General features: G+C 39.1%; 1 protein-coding gene across 1 annotated transcript in view; it reads right to left on the minus strand.

Moving 5' to 3' along the window:
• The window catches only part of MARCHF1 (membrane associated ring-CH-type finger 1), an 859,229-nt gene extending 855,479 nt beyond the window's left edge, over positions 1 to 3,750 (minus strand). The window contains exon 1 of the mRNA XM_082461847.1: positions 3,574 to 3,750. The gene's annotated coding sequence lies outside the window, so the exon portion shown is untranslated. The remainder of the gene's footprint in view (positions 1 to 3,573) is intronic.
• Between the last annotated feature and the right edge of the window lie 12,337 nt (positions 3,751 to 16,087).

A 16,087-nucleotide genomic window follows, 5' to 3' on the forward strand; every position in this document is an offset into this window, starting at 1 on the left:
CTGAGGATTTTTTCTCAATTTTTAAAAAATTTTATTTTTAAAAACTGCATTGACAAAATTACCTTACCCCTATAAATATCATCACACTCCTGAATATTTTCAACAATTCCATACTGTTGGTTTTCACTCTTAAATTATAATTCCAAGAAAAGGATGAAATGCCAAAACCTTTCAGCCAAAAGGCTTTTACTAAACAACTTCAATATCCAAGGCCTACACAAAAGTTAAAGTCACGATGCTTTGTGATCCATAAAGCATCCTTAAGCTAGAATTCGAATTACACCACAGAAAATACCATAAAACCAACTTCTGATTGGGTTCAAGATTTAATTTAGCCTCAAGGAAGGTGAAGAGACTTTTACTGTATCACAGAAATCCTACATTAACTGTTCAAATCAGACGATTGAAACAACAAACCAAGAGGCCACCAAATAGTATAGACTTAATCCTCATACATCATCTTTTCTTGGAAATCTTCCAGTCTTCTGACATAGTGCTCTTTTTCCATGACCTTGAAACATCACTGATACCTACTCTGGGCAACATACTATAGGCTTTGGGGCTTCCCTGGTGGCGCAGTGGTTAAGCATCTGCCTGCCAATGCAGGGGACACGGGTTCGAGCCCTGGTCCAGGAAGATCCCACATGTCGTGGAGCAAGTAAGCCCGTGCGCCACAGCTACTGAGCCTGCGCTCCAGAGCCTGTGCGCCACAACTACTGAGCCCGCGCGCCTAGAGCCCGTGCGTCTAGAGCCCGTGCTCCGCAACGAGAAGCCACCGCAATAAGAAGCCCGCGCACCCCAACGAAGAGTAGCCCCGGCTCGCCGCAACTAGAGAAAGCCCACGCGCAGCAACGAAGACCCAACACAGCCAAAAAATAAATAAATAAAATAGAAATCTTTAAAAAAAACAAAAAAACATACTATAGCTTTGTTTTTGTCTTACAACTTCCTCTTCTTCCTCTCATTTTTCCCAATTCAGAGTCCTTGTGTAACAAAATAGCCAAAATATTTGTGAAATATATTAAAGCACATTATGAGAATATTACTTCATACATTTTGAAAAATAATTTTGTACTGCCTATCAAATATATTAAACAATACAGATTTCTAAGATGCTTGCACTATCTGAGGACTTTCCTCACATATTCTAGGGTGTGTGTAGTGAAGCATCAGTGCATTTTTACCTGCTTGGATAAATATTTTTGAAATAAAAGATTTCAGACATAAAGTATAACCTGTTGCCTTAATGTACATTTTCATTCACCATGTAAAGGGAGTAAAATATCTTATCGTTAAAGGAAATATCATTTGCCAAAAACCATGAGCCAAATACCATACACCTCCTGCTTATCTCTGCTGGCTGACTGTCAGATCAGGATTATATGTTTTACATAAATGTACATTATTATGTCCGGTGCACATCATCACATGAGCACATCAGCAGACCGTACATTCACTGGGCTAGTTTCAGAGAGATTCTGGTATTACTATATTTAAGGAGAACAGCCAATATAAGCAACAGGTTCTCTAAGAACCTTCACGTGAAGCTCCTTAAGCTTTACTACAAAGAGACGAGCACAACAAAGTTAGAAAGAGAGAAAACTTTTGAAGAAACTGGTGGAGCCCTTTCTGATACGAAGTCAGGAAACAAATAATAAAGTAAAAATTATTTCTGAATCACGGGAGAAAATGTTGCTTCCAAACCCAGAAGTTCTGGATAAAGATAGGCTCTCTCTGGTTATATCACGGGTCCGTCAACAGAACGTAACACAATCAAACATTTAATTATGTCCTCCCCAGAAAGAGAAAGAAGCATGTAAAAGCCACAATGAGCAAAACTGATGTGACATCCTCTGAGACCCATCTTCGTTCCACGGCTTATATTTAGGAAAACCTCCCTCTATGATCTCACCTAGTTCCTTTTTCACTTCCACCCCATTTCTTACTCCAACAATTTTCTATCAAGTCTGTTCTGAAAAGACCTCAAGTTTATCACAAGAGCTTGCACTGATCAAAAAAACTCACTTTGATGCTTCTGTTCTGGAAAAGCTTACTTAAGAATGCCCGTCTTTAACGGAAAAGAAACATTCTAAAGGAAAAGCTGCAAATCTTTTTTAATAAAAAGGCAATAAAATGACCCTCCGAATTATGACTGTGATTACTTCCTTATACCCTCGTACTATGTTAGATGCTGGAATAGCGAATTCGTATACCAAGAATCTCGTTAGTACTCCGAGATAATTTATTATACACTAAATTCATGAATATGAAATAGCTCTTAAAATTTTAAATATCTTACACGGCAATGACAGTAGATGAAACTCCAAAACAAAGTAACTGAACCCCAAAGTGGCAAACTTTCACTTTCTTTCACCATTTCCACCAAGTGTTTCTTTTGGAAATAAACTGACACTAAAATCAAATATTCCAATAGGTTTCGCTACTTCTGTACGATCTGAAAATTGGACTCTCCCCAAACAGAAGAAATTCACGGGTAAAAGGTGCGTGGAACCCCCGGGCAGCGAGGCGGCGTGGGTGTGGGCGCCGTGGCTTCCAGCTCTCAGAGGCAGCCCAACTCTGAACGAAGGGACGCGAGCAGGTTCCCACTCTTTCCTCGGTCAGCCCACAAAGCTCTGTGACAGAACAGATTCCGACCCCAAAAATATTTAGCAAGCGGACCTCTTCCGGCACTACTGAATAACAAAAGGGATTGCCAGGAAGACGTGCATCTCCCTAACTACATACTGGACGTGCCTCTAACTGCATCCACCTGCCACAAACAATCCTCAGGAAGAGCGCTTCGGAAACGAGAAAACAAAGCGCGAGGGAGTCCCGCTAAGTTTGCCCTTTCACTCACATCACCTGGGGACAGAACTTGGGCGTCTTTCTGCCTCGACCGCTCACTTCACTTCCTGGAGCTTAAGAAGCTCGCTCTGCACCTGGACAACACTGCACCTGCGACACTCACCCTCGGGCGCAAGACCCTGCTGGGGTCTCAGTCCCGCCGGCGGCAAGAACACGACGGCATCCCCGCCAGGCGGGCGGGGCCGGGACGCGAGCCCCCCTCGACAGCGGCCGAGGGCCCGCGCAGGGCTGAGCGCCCCGGCGCTCACCCGACACAAAGGCTGCGCTTGGCGGCCCGCGGCGCGCGCCCTCCCCGGGAACCGGCGTCCGAGCCCCTCACGCCCGCACTCGAGCCTCACAAGGCACTGGCATCGACTCCGCGCTGCCCGAGGGGCGCGGTCGGGCACCAGCACGAAGCCGGTGTCAGCCGCTGCCGCGCACCGGGGGGCCCGCCAGAAAGGGCCGGCGCACGGGGCGAGCGCCGGCGGACGGGCGGGGGCGACCGCCCAGGCGGCCGCCGAGGAGGCGGGTCCGAGCGGCCCCGCGGACGCCGACCCGGAGCTCCCGCTCCCGCGCGGACCCACCGGGCACGGGCACCTGCTGCCTGCGCTCCCGGGCGGGCGCCGCGCCGAGCCCCGCTCGGGTCGGAGACCCAGGCTTCCGGGACGGCGGGCTGAGGGGCTGCGAGCTCGCACCGGCGCTGCCTGGAGGATCCTCGCGGTCACTCACCGGCGGAGGGAGAAGCCGCTCAGGCGGCCGCCCGGCTGCGCGCAGCCCGCCTCCCGCGGCGCAGGCATCCTCCCATCCTTTGTCAGCCGCGGGCGGAGCGCTCCTCTCCGGCGGGCGGACGGCCGGCCGGCGGCAGGCACCCGGCTCCGGCTCCGCTTCCCAGCCTCTGCCCTCCTCTCCCCCCGCCCCTTCTCCGTCCCCCCGGCGGAGCCGGCACTCACTCGCTCCCATGATGTCATCCGGCGGAAACCTGCCGTGCGCAAAGCCTGGCTAAGCCGGCGCGCACGCGGGCACGCAGCGCGGGCGGAGGCGGCACGGGGCCCGAGGCGCAGCGGGGCCCTCCCGGACAGGGTCGCCGGGGTCAAGGGCAGTACGGGGCGGGGTCCGCCGCGCGGTGGCTCCGAGGGTGAGTGCGGGCGGGGTAAGGGTGGGCGGAGCCCAGGAGAAGAAGTGCGGGCGCCGCTGCGAAGATTCCTGTCTCGGCGCTGGGACTGACGGCAGAGGCGTAGGGTGAGGAGAAAGTTTTTCGGCTTCTCAGCAGCTCATGCGCCCCAGCACGCGGACGGACACCTAGGTTGCAGCCTGGGGAATGACCAGAAGCCCCGGGACATGACCAGAAGCCCCGGGACACCGGAGCCCCAACCTCAGCGAGAGAGTGTAGGATATCTGGCCGGCGGCAGCCTCAGCGACGAGCCGCTGAAAGGATGAAGAAAGGCGTGTACTGTTTATGGGTGAAAGAATCTGAAACAAAGCATCGGGAAACTAGGGGGGCGCGATGACCCAGGAAACTAACACGGAAAAACCTAGGCTCCCCAAAGAGAAGCTAATGGCAGAGATTCACCCGCGGTCTTACGTTGTTGCTCCTTCCCTCTCCACCAAACACTGTTGGGCACTCTAGAGGTGACTTCCTCGTGGCCTCACCCAGGGACTTCCCTAGCTGATAAAACCATGTAAATCACAAGAGGTGCATTAAGAGCCATAAAAGATGTAATATCAGTTCTTTTTACTTAATATTCTTTATAAAATCAATACATGTTTTATTAGAGGAGTAAGCAAACAGTACTTTTGAAGATTTCCCTGTATTAAGGGAAACACACACACGCGCGCGCGCGCGTGCGCGCGCGCCAGCCAGATCTGAGACCCAGCCCTACATCAGTCTAGGGCAGCTTCATGTTAAAAACTCTGCCTGTTCAGAGAAGAGAGTCTGACAAGTGAGAGTTTGTGCACTTATTAATCAGCGCTTCAGGGAGTCTATCGAGATCCTCAAGATTATACACCACTCTCACCCCTGGAAGAAACTAAGGTTGCAGAGGAGAACACCAACAGCCAGTGCTAGTGAGGCAGGCTGTCCTGAGAGTGTCTAGGTAGGAACATGGGACTCTGCCAGCGGGGTCACCCACCATCATCCTTTAGAAGGAGAGACTAGGAACAGCGTTTACTGTAAATATAGGTACAATGAGGAACTCCTTAATCTTTGTAAATACAAGGAGGAGGACTCAATAGAATAACAACCTGAAGGCTATGTGCTGTATTCAACAGGTGTTATGAATTATGAAATTGTGAAATGCACTGGGACTTTCCTTAAGTTAATACACTGTGAGAAAGCAAGAATAGAATTTTTTTTTTAAATATCAAAAAGGCCATGAAGTACATAGTTTGCAAATAATGTAGGAAATCTATAAGTGTTAACTTGCATTTATTTATTTTCAAGTTAAAATATTTGGGGTATCATTTATATATATATATATATATATTAGAAATATGTATTTTAACATCCTCATTAACAATTCTTACTTTTTTTAGATTAAAATAAACTTTTAAGGATAATGACATCCTTTCCTTCAAATCAAAGTACAAAAGGACATATAAAATGCACGAACAACTTTTAGAAACAAGTATTTTTAAATAGCAAAATAATGAAGATTTTTAAAATTCAGGGCAACTAGGAAATAAACTAGATGGAAAAAACTAAGAGAGGTAAGCATTTGGTAAAGTAAGCAATGACCATCTTGGAGAATAGAAAAACGATCTAATTGCTTGAAAGAAGCTAATTAGAACTGCTAATGATGCTGTTCTAAGTATATCAGAAGGTCAAGTTGTAAACCTTCCTTCCTAGATTGCTTCTCTGATCCCCATCTATCTTCATTGCCTCGGTTTATCTTGATGTTCTTCAGCGTTCTCTGGGCTAAAACACAAGTGTGGAGACAGGAAGAAGGTCCCAGGGACTTAGCAGATCTGGGAAACTGAGACAAATAACCAAAAAGATCAGAAAATGTGTCCCTCAACTTTCATTTTTTTTATCATTGCTCTGAAGGGTTAAAGCAAAACCTCTATCTCTTACTTTAAGAAAAATGAAATGCATTCATATGTGTTCATTTATTTGGTCCTATGGAAAAGTCTCCAGTTATATAATTCTGGCCTTCTTTGAGAATTTAAATTACTGTGCTGTGGCCTTCGCTGTGGCCCTTGATCTTAGCAAAGTGAATTGACTACATCTCTACGAGAACTTTTTCTCTGTGTGTTAACCTACCAAGATCCTTGCCTCTGTCACTGACATTTCCCACTTCTAAACATGCTTTTTTCTTTATTTATAATTTTTTAAGTCATGCTGTTTGAATATTTTAAGATATTTTTATCCAAATTTTTATATAAATAACTAAGATAAAACATCCAATTGTTACATTGAAAAAAGTATCACAATTCTTAGAAAAAAATTACATCTGAAGTCATATCTTATAAACCTTACATTAGAATTTCATTTAAATGGTGAATATATTAAACGTTGAAACTGAAGATTCAGAGGGGAAATATTAACTTTGCCTCAATTATTGATGCTTGGCTGCACTTTTTTCATATTGATACATGATTCTCTTCACAAAAACAATGACTGTTCAGGGGGGAAATAAACACATTTTAGTGTTTTCCCTTGTGGATTTCATGAAATGTAAAATTTTTACACTCTGGTTTTATCCTAATTAATAGACTCATTAATAGCTAGTGACTTTTTAAAGCAAGCTTTCATAGATATGAATTTGTTAGTACATAAGAAGCAAAACTAATATTATTAAGCCCTTATTATATGTCAAATACTGTGCTAAATGCTTACATGCATATGCCCCTTTGATCGTTAAAATTGCCCCATGACATGAATGTCTTACTAACCTCTCTTGAAGATGAGGAAACAGATACCTAAAGGGGTTACGAAAGTTGTCCAGGCAGCTAAACCAGTAACTAGTCAAAGTTAAGATTTTATTATATCAGCCTAAACACATAAAGCCTGCCCTCCTAATGGTACACTAGCAACTTTTAGATAATTTTTCCTCTGAAAGAGTAAAAGCATGATGATTTTCTATATACATATCCTATTTAGAGAGGTGGACAATATGCCTTTGTGAACTTTGCCATCAGTTACTAAATCCATCACAAAATTTATTTCCATTATCCCTGTTAATGAAATGCTTCCAAAGTTATTTACAAAGAAAAGGAATCTCAGGATACCAAATACATTTTAGTTTCTAATGTATCCTTAAAGAGTTTCAGACAGAAAGCAAGGTGCAGTGATTTTACACTTGGAGTCAGATCACTGTAAAATGAAATTAAAAAGAAAAAAAAACATTAACAATTTAAATAAAGACAAAGACTACCTCAGCAACTATCTTCTCTATATAGTTAGTCCACTAGTGGATCTGAGAAGACAAACTGCATCACCCATCCAAACAAAGGCTTCCCTCCCTGCTGTGGATATTAACAAGGAAAATAGATCGTTTTACACATTGTATCTCAAAGGACCCATACGTTTTTTATCATAGAAAATAATATTCCCTGGGCACAGATGTATAAAGCAAGCTTCTTTAAATAGAAAGTTTTAGTATATAGATTTTTCCAAAATCCTTTTTTATCTCACCTTTTTGATAATTGGGTGATGTTCAGCAAATCTGCTAACAAGGATTATTTGAATGGATTTGTGGAAAGGTTAAAAGGTACACATCACAGAGTATCATTCTTCGAAGGTATGCTGCTAACCTAGCTTTTTGTATTAATTTCTCATTTATGAAATAAAAATGTAAACAAATAATGGGACTCCTTATATTCATAACATATGTTAGCAGACCAACTAGTCTATTGCACACATGTGATATACATATTAATGTTATCTTGACTCTGGCTTCAGAATGTTCTTCTGTCATCAAACATGCTTATTTTACAGGGCAGGAGGCTTGTCCCATTCTTATGCTCATCTTCCAGGTGCTCTGTCTGTGGTATCTGTAACAGGTCACCGGCACTAACATGACATAGAAATGGTCATAGAGGAACCACTTTTGTTTAAAGGTGGATGAAAGGATGAGGGAAAGTTCTCTTGAAATGGGCATACTGCTTGCGAAAGGAAAGGGAAGTTATGTATAACAGCAGCAGGCTTTGAAAAAGTGTATGTATACAATCTCTTCTTAAAAAAAAGTATTTGAAAAGTAGAGAGGCTGATTTATCTATGCATATGTTAGTTCTTCATTATAATAAGTGGGAATTTTTCTTAATCAAATGCTCATGGTATTCAGCTGTCATAATAGCATGAGTGATCTGCCTTCAATATTTCCACCCATATCCCGTGATCATGTATATATCTTCAAATTACTTCAATTACCTTGGCTGACCCCATTTATAAACACGGAATTAAGGACAATGCAAAATGAAATATTCACAACAGGGAGATACTTCTCTGATTTTTGAGTCATAGTTCTTAATCTTTATAGCATATTGCTTTTCTAAGGCTATATCTTTTTTAACTATTATGGGAGAAAACACTAACAAACATGTTTACTAAGGAAAGACCCTAGTAGGCATTCCTGATTTTCCAAGTCAACTTTCATTCCTGAAGTACACCATACACCGAGAGCCATATGGAAAGGGCTCAGAGTGCTATGACCTTGCTTCTGGACCTGGCTCTCTTATTGATGTCTTTTATGATTTAAGCAATTTATTTAACCTAACTACCTTAGCTTTCCCATTTGGGAAAGGAAGTTAATGACATCTGTCGTACTTGAGAGGATTTTATGAGAAAAGAAAGTAGAGTTGGAAGTGTGATATAAAGTTTGGGTAATAGTTTTAATAAATCTGAATGGGCTTCCTGAGCTGTGTCTTGTACAGATAGTATGAACATTCAATCATGCGTGGTTGATATTGGTGACTAGAAAAAGAAGTAGGAGAAGGAAGAGGAAGAGAGAAGAAAGGACGATCTAGTCTGTTGGGGAGCTTTCCAACAGATGTAAAACTAGAGTAGTGAAAAGAGAGCGGCTTTCGAAAAGGTTCTAACTCCAGTTTTGCCATTGACCTTGATTAATATCTTAAACTCTCTGAACCTCACTTCCTCCTGTAAAAGGCAACTAAAGTTATTTTTTTCTTAATTTATTGCAATGTTTCTGAAATCAAGATACGTGTGTACTTCTAGAGTAATTTTAATACAGTGTTATTTCTCACCACTCCTGAAAAGTTATTTGCTATAACAAGAATTGGTGATAAAGTCTCAAAGAAATAAGATGCTGTCTCAAAGGAAGGAGAAGTTAATTTGTTTTATTAATGCTACACCCAAACACCCTGAACAGGATCTGGAAACTCTCGGTTGAATGAGTGAATATATGACTGGATCATCATGATGATTAAGTAAAATAACAGAATGGTAATACCTAGGATGGTGTCTGGCATTTAGCAGCTGATCAGTAACTAATATAGCCCCAAATCCTGGATTCGGAGACTAACTGCATCCTAAAAGTTTTTATTCATTTATCCTTTTAGAAAGAAAAGAGTATATAATGTATTTTGTGTAATATCCCCACAGTGGTCTAGGTAAGCACCCTGAAATCAAACACAGCAATACGTCTGCAGTAAAATATTGAAGGTTCACATCCAGCTTGATAAAAGAAGCCATGAGTCAGTTCAGGTCATGTTGTACCAAATGAGTCATGAACATGTTTTCAATATTCAGAGATTTCTAGATTTTAGAATTTAGTAAATTAATTGTGAATGATAATGGGTAACATTTATTAAGTACCTACAATGTGTCAGGTCCTGCTCTAAGCACTTTACATGAATTAACTTAATTAAACCTCACAACAAATTTCTAAGGTAGGTACAATTATTATTCCCATTTTATAGAAGAGAAACCTGATGCACAAAGAGGTTAAATCACTTGCTCTATTTGGTTTATGAACCAAATAAGTCTGGAAGGATTTGTGTTAAACATTATAAAAGTAAATTTAAAATTAAATTAAGAGGAATATATAGGTAGCCATTTATCTCTAGGAAAGGACTTTCTAAGATATAAGCAATGAAGGAAATAAAAAATTAAAAGAGTAATATATTTTATTAAATAACAAAATTTCTTGAATATCAAAAATACCAAAAAATTTTTGAATATCAAAAATTTAAAGTTTAATAAACTGTATTAAATATTTATAACAAATTGTTGATATATTAAATATATAAAGCGTTCATACAAATCAATACAAAAGCACTAAGACCTCAGTAGATGAGAAGGAAAGACATAAAGAAATTACAAAAAAAGAAATGCCAGTGGCAAGACAAGTGTGAAAATTCAAGTCTAAAGTTCAAAGTTAGAAATTGAGGTAAAAATTTTCAAGTATCAAGTAAAGATTTTTATAACTTATAATATGTGCCAAATGCTTTAAAAATTTCCACAGCCTTTGAGGCAGTGAGTTGATTTTTTTAAAATCTACCGTAGAGAAATAACCAGAAATAGAGGGGGAAATTTTTATCTGCCAAAATGTTCATTAAAGAGTGATTTATAATATAAAAAAAGGAAACAAGTGCTTTTAAGGCCGAGAGTCATGTTGTCGATAAAATAACTTCCAACCAATGAAAAATTGTTTGGGGCAACCAATATGCCATTCTTCAAGCACTGCTGAGCCTAATAGAATTACCAACGTTGTAAAATCATAGTTTAGTTCCTGATATCACATTAATAAGCTCTCTGGAGTTGTTGCCAGGGAACTTGAGACCCCGAAGCCATATATCTAAGTGGGAGAGTTTTCTGTGAAGTTGTCTTGATCAGGTGGGAGGGTAATTTTTAGTGCAGACACATTTTTTCCACAGTAAGTGATGACTAGCTGTAAAATTGTTATATTCCACTGTGGACTTGTATGCTGTCCCTCTCTCCAAAAAAGTTAGTACTGCAACTTTAGAGCAGTATTAACTTTGAAGCCTTTGAGAACTAAATTAACCCAACTAGAGTATAATAAAATAGCAATTTTAACCCATTAAAAATGAATCTCATGCATCTTCCTTTTCTTAACTCCAACTCCAGCCCTTCTTCCTTCCTGCTCTGCCTTCTGTAATTCTTTTCTTGGTAAACAATTCCACCGTTCATCCAAGTTTTCAAGCAAGAAATCTAAATATCCCTGCAAGATCTCTCTTCTCACTGCACCCCGTTGGAGTAATCAATATTTCATATATACACATACAACTATTATTTAACAGATTATTCTATTTTGATTAATTAAATGCCAGTCCTTTTAAACATGTCTGACATCATACGATTCAGTCATTGTATGTTTTCCAATCAAATGCTATCATGTGAATTAGTAGAGTCTTAAGGGATGGGACATAGTCATCAAGTCCTATGGATCCTACTTCACAAAAATCTCTTCTGGGTATTCTTCTTCTCCCCGTTGCCATCGCCTTCATTTAGACCCTTTTCATCTCGTGCTGGCTATTCTGTCTCTCTCCCCTCCTACATCTATTCTATATTCTTCTTTGTCTTTCTTGGTTCCCCAGAGAGTTGACTCCCATGGATTTTTTTTTTGCCCCCTGCCTTCTGGTTGGGTTGGGTTTGGAGAGTGGGAAGAGAGAGAGCTGAGTTGATATTTTCCCCAGTCCCTCTCTGTTTCAGTGTGGTTCTGATGGATATGACTTTGCTTCCTGATTTCAGCTTCCCCCAGGATTTCAGCCCTCAAACAGCCTCCCGTGATACCTTAAGAGTAGAAGGGTAGTAAGGCTTAAGGGTGGTAGTGGCCTCTTTTCTTGCTAGTCCTAACCTGTTGGTTTCTTTAACTCTACTCACCTATCACTAAGTATTTCCTTTACTAAAATGTCTTGTAATAAACCCTAGCAGATTGTGCCCTTTGTTTCCTATCAAGACACACACAGGTACATAGCCCTTTTCCAAACCACTGAAATGGCCTCTAATTGATTCCATGCCTACAGCCTCACCCTCTCCCCAGCCCTTTTACTGCACATCCTTCAACCATGCAGAGTACCCTTTCTCAGGTGCAAACCTGATCATGTCATTTCCCTGAACAATACCTTCAGTGTTTTACATCATCATTGGCAGTAGTTTCCAACCAGACGTGCTGCAGATGATCTACAAATCCTTATACACCCAAGAATTTTCTGTGAAATAATCAGTCTTATTTATACACAAACTACTATTTTTTAAAACATCTTTATTGGAGTATAATTGCTTTAAAATGGTGTGTTACTTTCTGTTTTATAACAAAGTGAATCAGCTATACATATACATATATCCCCATATCTCTTCCCTCTTGCGTCTCCCTCCCACCCTCCCTATCCCACCCTTTTAGGTGGTCACAAAGCTGATCTCCCTGTGTTATGCGGCTGCTTCCCACTAGCTATCTATTTTACATTTGCAAACTACGATTTTTTAAAAATTAGGCTACTGTGATTAATTAAATGCCAGCTCATTTAAAACATGACTGACTTCATACTGACCTTGTCATTATATGTTTGCCCAGGCCATTTAATCTTCCTTTATGTGTATTTTTAAAAGTTCATATTCAAAATAAAGTCTAGACTCTTTCTAATTTTCTAGTTTATTCTTCTATTGCTCGCCCACATGTACTTACATTTTACTTAAGTGCCACACTCTCTCTGCATCTCTGCTTTAGGTAATTTCCTTCCCATTTCCGAAAGGAACTCACCTACACTCCCTAAACTTTTCATGGCAAATTCTTTCTCATTTTTCATAATAGAAACATGATATTGAAAAGCAGTAGGCTAGAGTTTAAGTACTTTGTATGCATTATCTCATTTAATACTCATTATAATAGCTGAGATGAAGCTTAAGGGGTTTGTACAAGTTCACCCAAACATAACGTATAAAATTAAGACTTAAACTTGGCTTCAAACCCACACCTTTAAAACTAAACTATACTTTCTCATAAGATGCTAGTCCAGAAGGTCAAAAAACTACATACTCTTTGAAATCTCCCTCACATGCCTCTCCTTGTGTTTATTCCCATGCCACTTTATACTTACCTCTTCAGAGTTTATTGCCGTGATTTGTTTACTTGTTTATCTCTCCCATCAGTTTCAAATATTTTAGGGATGAAAACTTCATCTTGCATTCTGTTTGTTCATTTTTTTTACTTTGCATATTAAAATTTAATAGAGTATCTAGTTATCAAGCCTAGAATAATTTCTTAATCAAGTTAATGCTTGGTAAATTAATGACACTGCTTTTAATATTAAAATGAAACAATTTGTATGAGGAATTGTTGCATTGCAACATTTCCAAAAGCGCTTATTTTATTTAAATCCCTGATTTAATACTGGCTTGATATTTATACAGGGTGTCTCTTCTGACCATCTTATTGTGGCAACTGACCACTTTTTCCTTGGTTGCCCAATAATGATTAACTAATCATACATGCTAAGAAACATTAATTTTTCTGTTAACTTAATTGACTTGGTTCACATATGAATGCTTATAGTAATTACTTTTCTGTTATCAATATCATACATTGTAAATCAGCTGCACAGTGAAAAACACTGTCTATCTGGATGTCTTCATTTGTAATTTATGTTGTTTCTTGTTTACCCAGCCACATATACCAAATTTAGAAGATGTGTATGGGGGTGGAAGAGCAGCCAAACTTCTATATTTAAATTATAAAAAATCAATGCGTAAGAAAGAAAATAAATATTTAAACCATGTTCTTTGGCCACAAGATTTTTGTGAACAAGATAAGGTTTATCAAATATCTGATTGCAATGTAATTAATGCCATGAAAACATGCAATAATGATAGCTCATATTTATTGAGGTTTGTTATGTGCCAGGTATTTTTCTAAATACCTTACTTTCATTAATTAATTTAACCTTCACAACAACTTTATGCAACAGGTATTAATTGTTCCCATTTTGTAGATGAGAAAACTGAGGCGCAGAAATGGAAAGCAACTTGCAAAGTCATGGAACTACTGATGTTCCAGGTGGTATTTAGAACCCAGGAAGTCTATCCTCTGAGCTTTCTTAATCACTATGCAATATTGACTTTACTTAAAGAATCAATTATTGTTAGTGAGGACACACACACACACACACACACACACACACACACACACACACACACATAAAAGCATTAGAAATAAGGGCCCTGGCCCATATTCCTGACCCTGGCTTATATTCCTGACCTGACTAGTTCCTGAGGCAGGATTCTGGTTCCATCATTTTCTATCTGTGTACTTCAAGTTTTTTACTTATAAAACAAAAACTATGGGTATTTATTTTATAGGTTTGTTGTGATGATTTTATCACCTAATATATATATGAAGCACTTTAAACAGTGCCTAGCGCAGACTAAATGCTGGTTATTAATCATTTTTGACTAAAATGAGCATTTATCCTCTTGGTAAGCATTCATTTCATTACTTTTTAATATGAAAATTAATAAATTATTATTCCAATTTATAGATCAGTCTATTGTATACTTACTAAACTGAATTTTCTTCCACAAGTTCTGAAGTACATGCAAGCATGAGACATAATATTAGATAATATTAGACATGGATTGACTGATAGGTTTTAATTTGTGAGCCATCTATAAGAAATTGATGGCCGTTTCTTGGGTATGCAGTTGAGGTTCCTCTAGTCACATAAGTGTACAGCAGGAGCAAGTGCTTTGCTGGATTCATGATGAGGCTGTGCACTTGGTTCAGGGAGGCTGGGTTCAGCACCATGGACAGCACTTTGCAGGGACACACTATGCTGGCACTGCTCAATCACTCACGGTCTTCAGCAAAGAGGCACAATAAGAAGAAACCTGGTATTTTTCAGAAATTTGACCAAGAATACACACAGGCATATATAATTTCATTAATCTTTTGTATATATAGCACCATTAATTATTCCCAAGAAATCAAGACCATTTTAGTTGCCAAATATCTCAAGCAAAAGCTAAACAAGGAAGAAAAGAATAGCTAAAATTTCAGCAGTGCTATTTTATTGCCATATTTCTAGTTGCACCTAAAGAATGCATATTTGTATTTTCCTAAGTTTTTTTTAAAAACATTAATTTATATATATATTTTGCAGTGGAACTTATACTTAAAGTGGCAGAATTCATGAGATTGGTAAGATTTGACAGTAATGTTTTGTAAGTCTTATTTTAGTCAATAGCAACGTTCGTACTGTATGAAGTTCATACTTAAAAAAGTTTTAATATATGCCAACAAATTGAACAACCTAGAAGAAATTAATAACTTCTTATTATCAACAATCTTCCAAGATGGAATCAGAAAGAAATAGAAAATCTGAATAGAAAGATTACTAGTAAGGAGATTAAGTCAGTAATCAAAAACCCCCCAACAAACAAAAGTCCAAGACCAGATGGCTTCACTGGTGAATTCTACCAAACACTTAAAGAAGATTAATACCTATCCTTCTCAAACTCTTCAAAAGAATTCAAGAGGAGAGAATGCTTCCAAATTAATTTTACAAGGCCAGCATTACCTGGACATCAAAGCCTGATAAGGACATCAAAAAAAAAAAAAAAAGAAAGAAAGAAAGAAAAGAAAAAGACAATGAAGACCAATATACCTGATGAACACAGATGCAAAACAAAATATTAATAAACCAAGTTCAACAATACACTAAAAGGATCATACACCATGATCAAGTGGGATTTATTCCAGGGATGGGATGCAAGGATGGTTCAACATCTAGAAATCAATCGGTGTGACAAACCACATTAACGAAATGAAGGATAAAAATCATATGATTATCTCAATAGATGCAGAAAAAGTATTTGACAAAATTCAACTTCCATTTATGATAAACATGGAACAAAGTAGGTATAGAGGGAAACTACCTCAACATGATAAAGGCCATATATGAGAAGTCCACAGCTAACATCATACTTAATGGTGGAAAACTGAAAGATTTCCTCTAAGATCAGGAAAAAAAGACAAGGATGCCAATTCTCCCCACTTTTATTCAGCATAGTACTGGAAGTCCTTTCCAGAGCAATTAAGCAAGGGAAAAAAAGAAAAAAAGAAGGAAAGAAAGAAAGAAAGAAAAAGAAAGGGCATCCGAATTGGAAAGGAAGAAGTAAAACTGTCATTATTTGCAGATGACATGATTTTATATATAGAAAACCCTAAAGACTCTACCAAAAAAAAAATAAAACTGTTAGAACTAATAAACAAATTCAATAGAGTAGCAGGGTACAAAATCAATATACAAAACTTGGTATACATTAGCAACA

Source organism: Balaenoptera physalus, assembly GCF_965194825.1.
Source record: "Balaenoptera physalus genome assembly, chromosome: 5".
NCBI classification, from domain to species: Eukaryota; Metazoa; Chordata; class Mammalia; order Artiodactyla; family Balaenopteridae; genus Balaenoptera; species Balaenoptera physalus.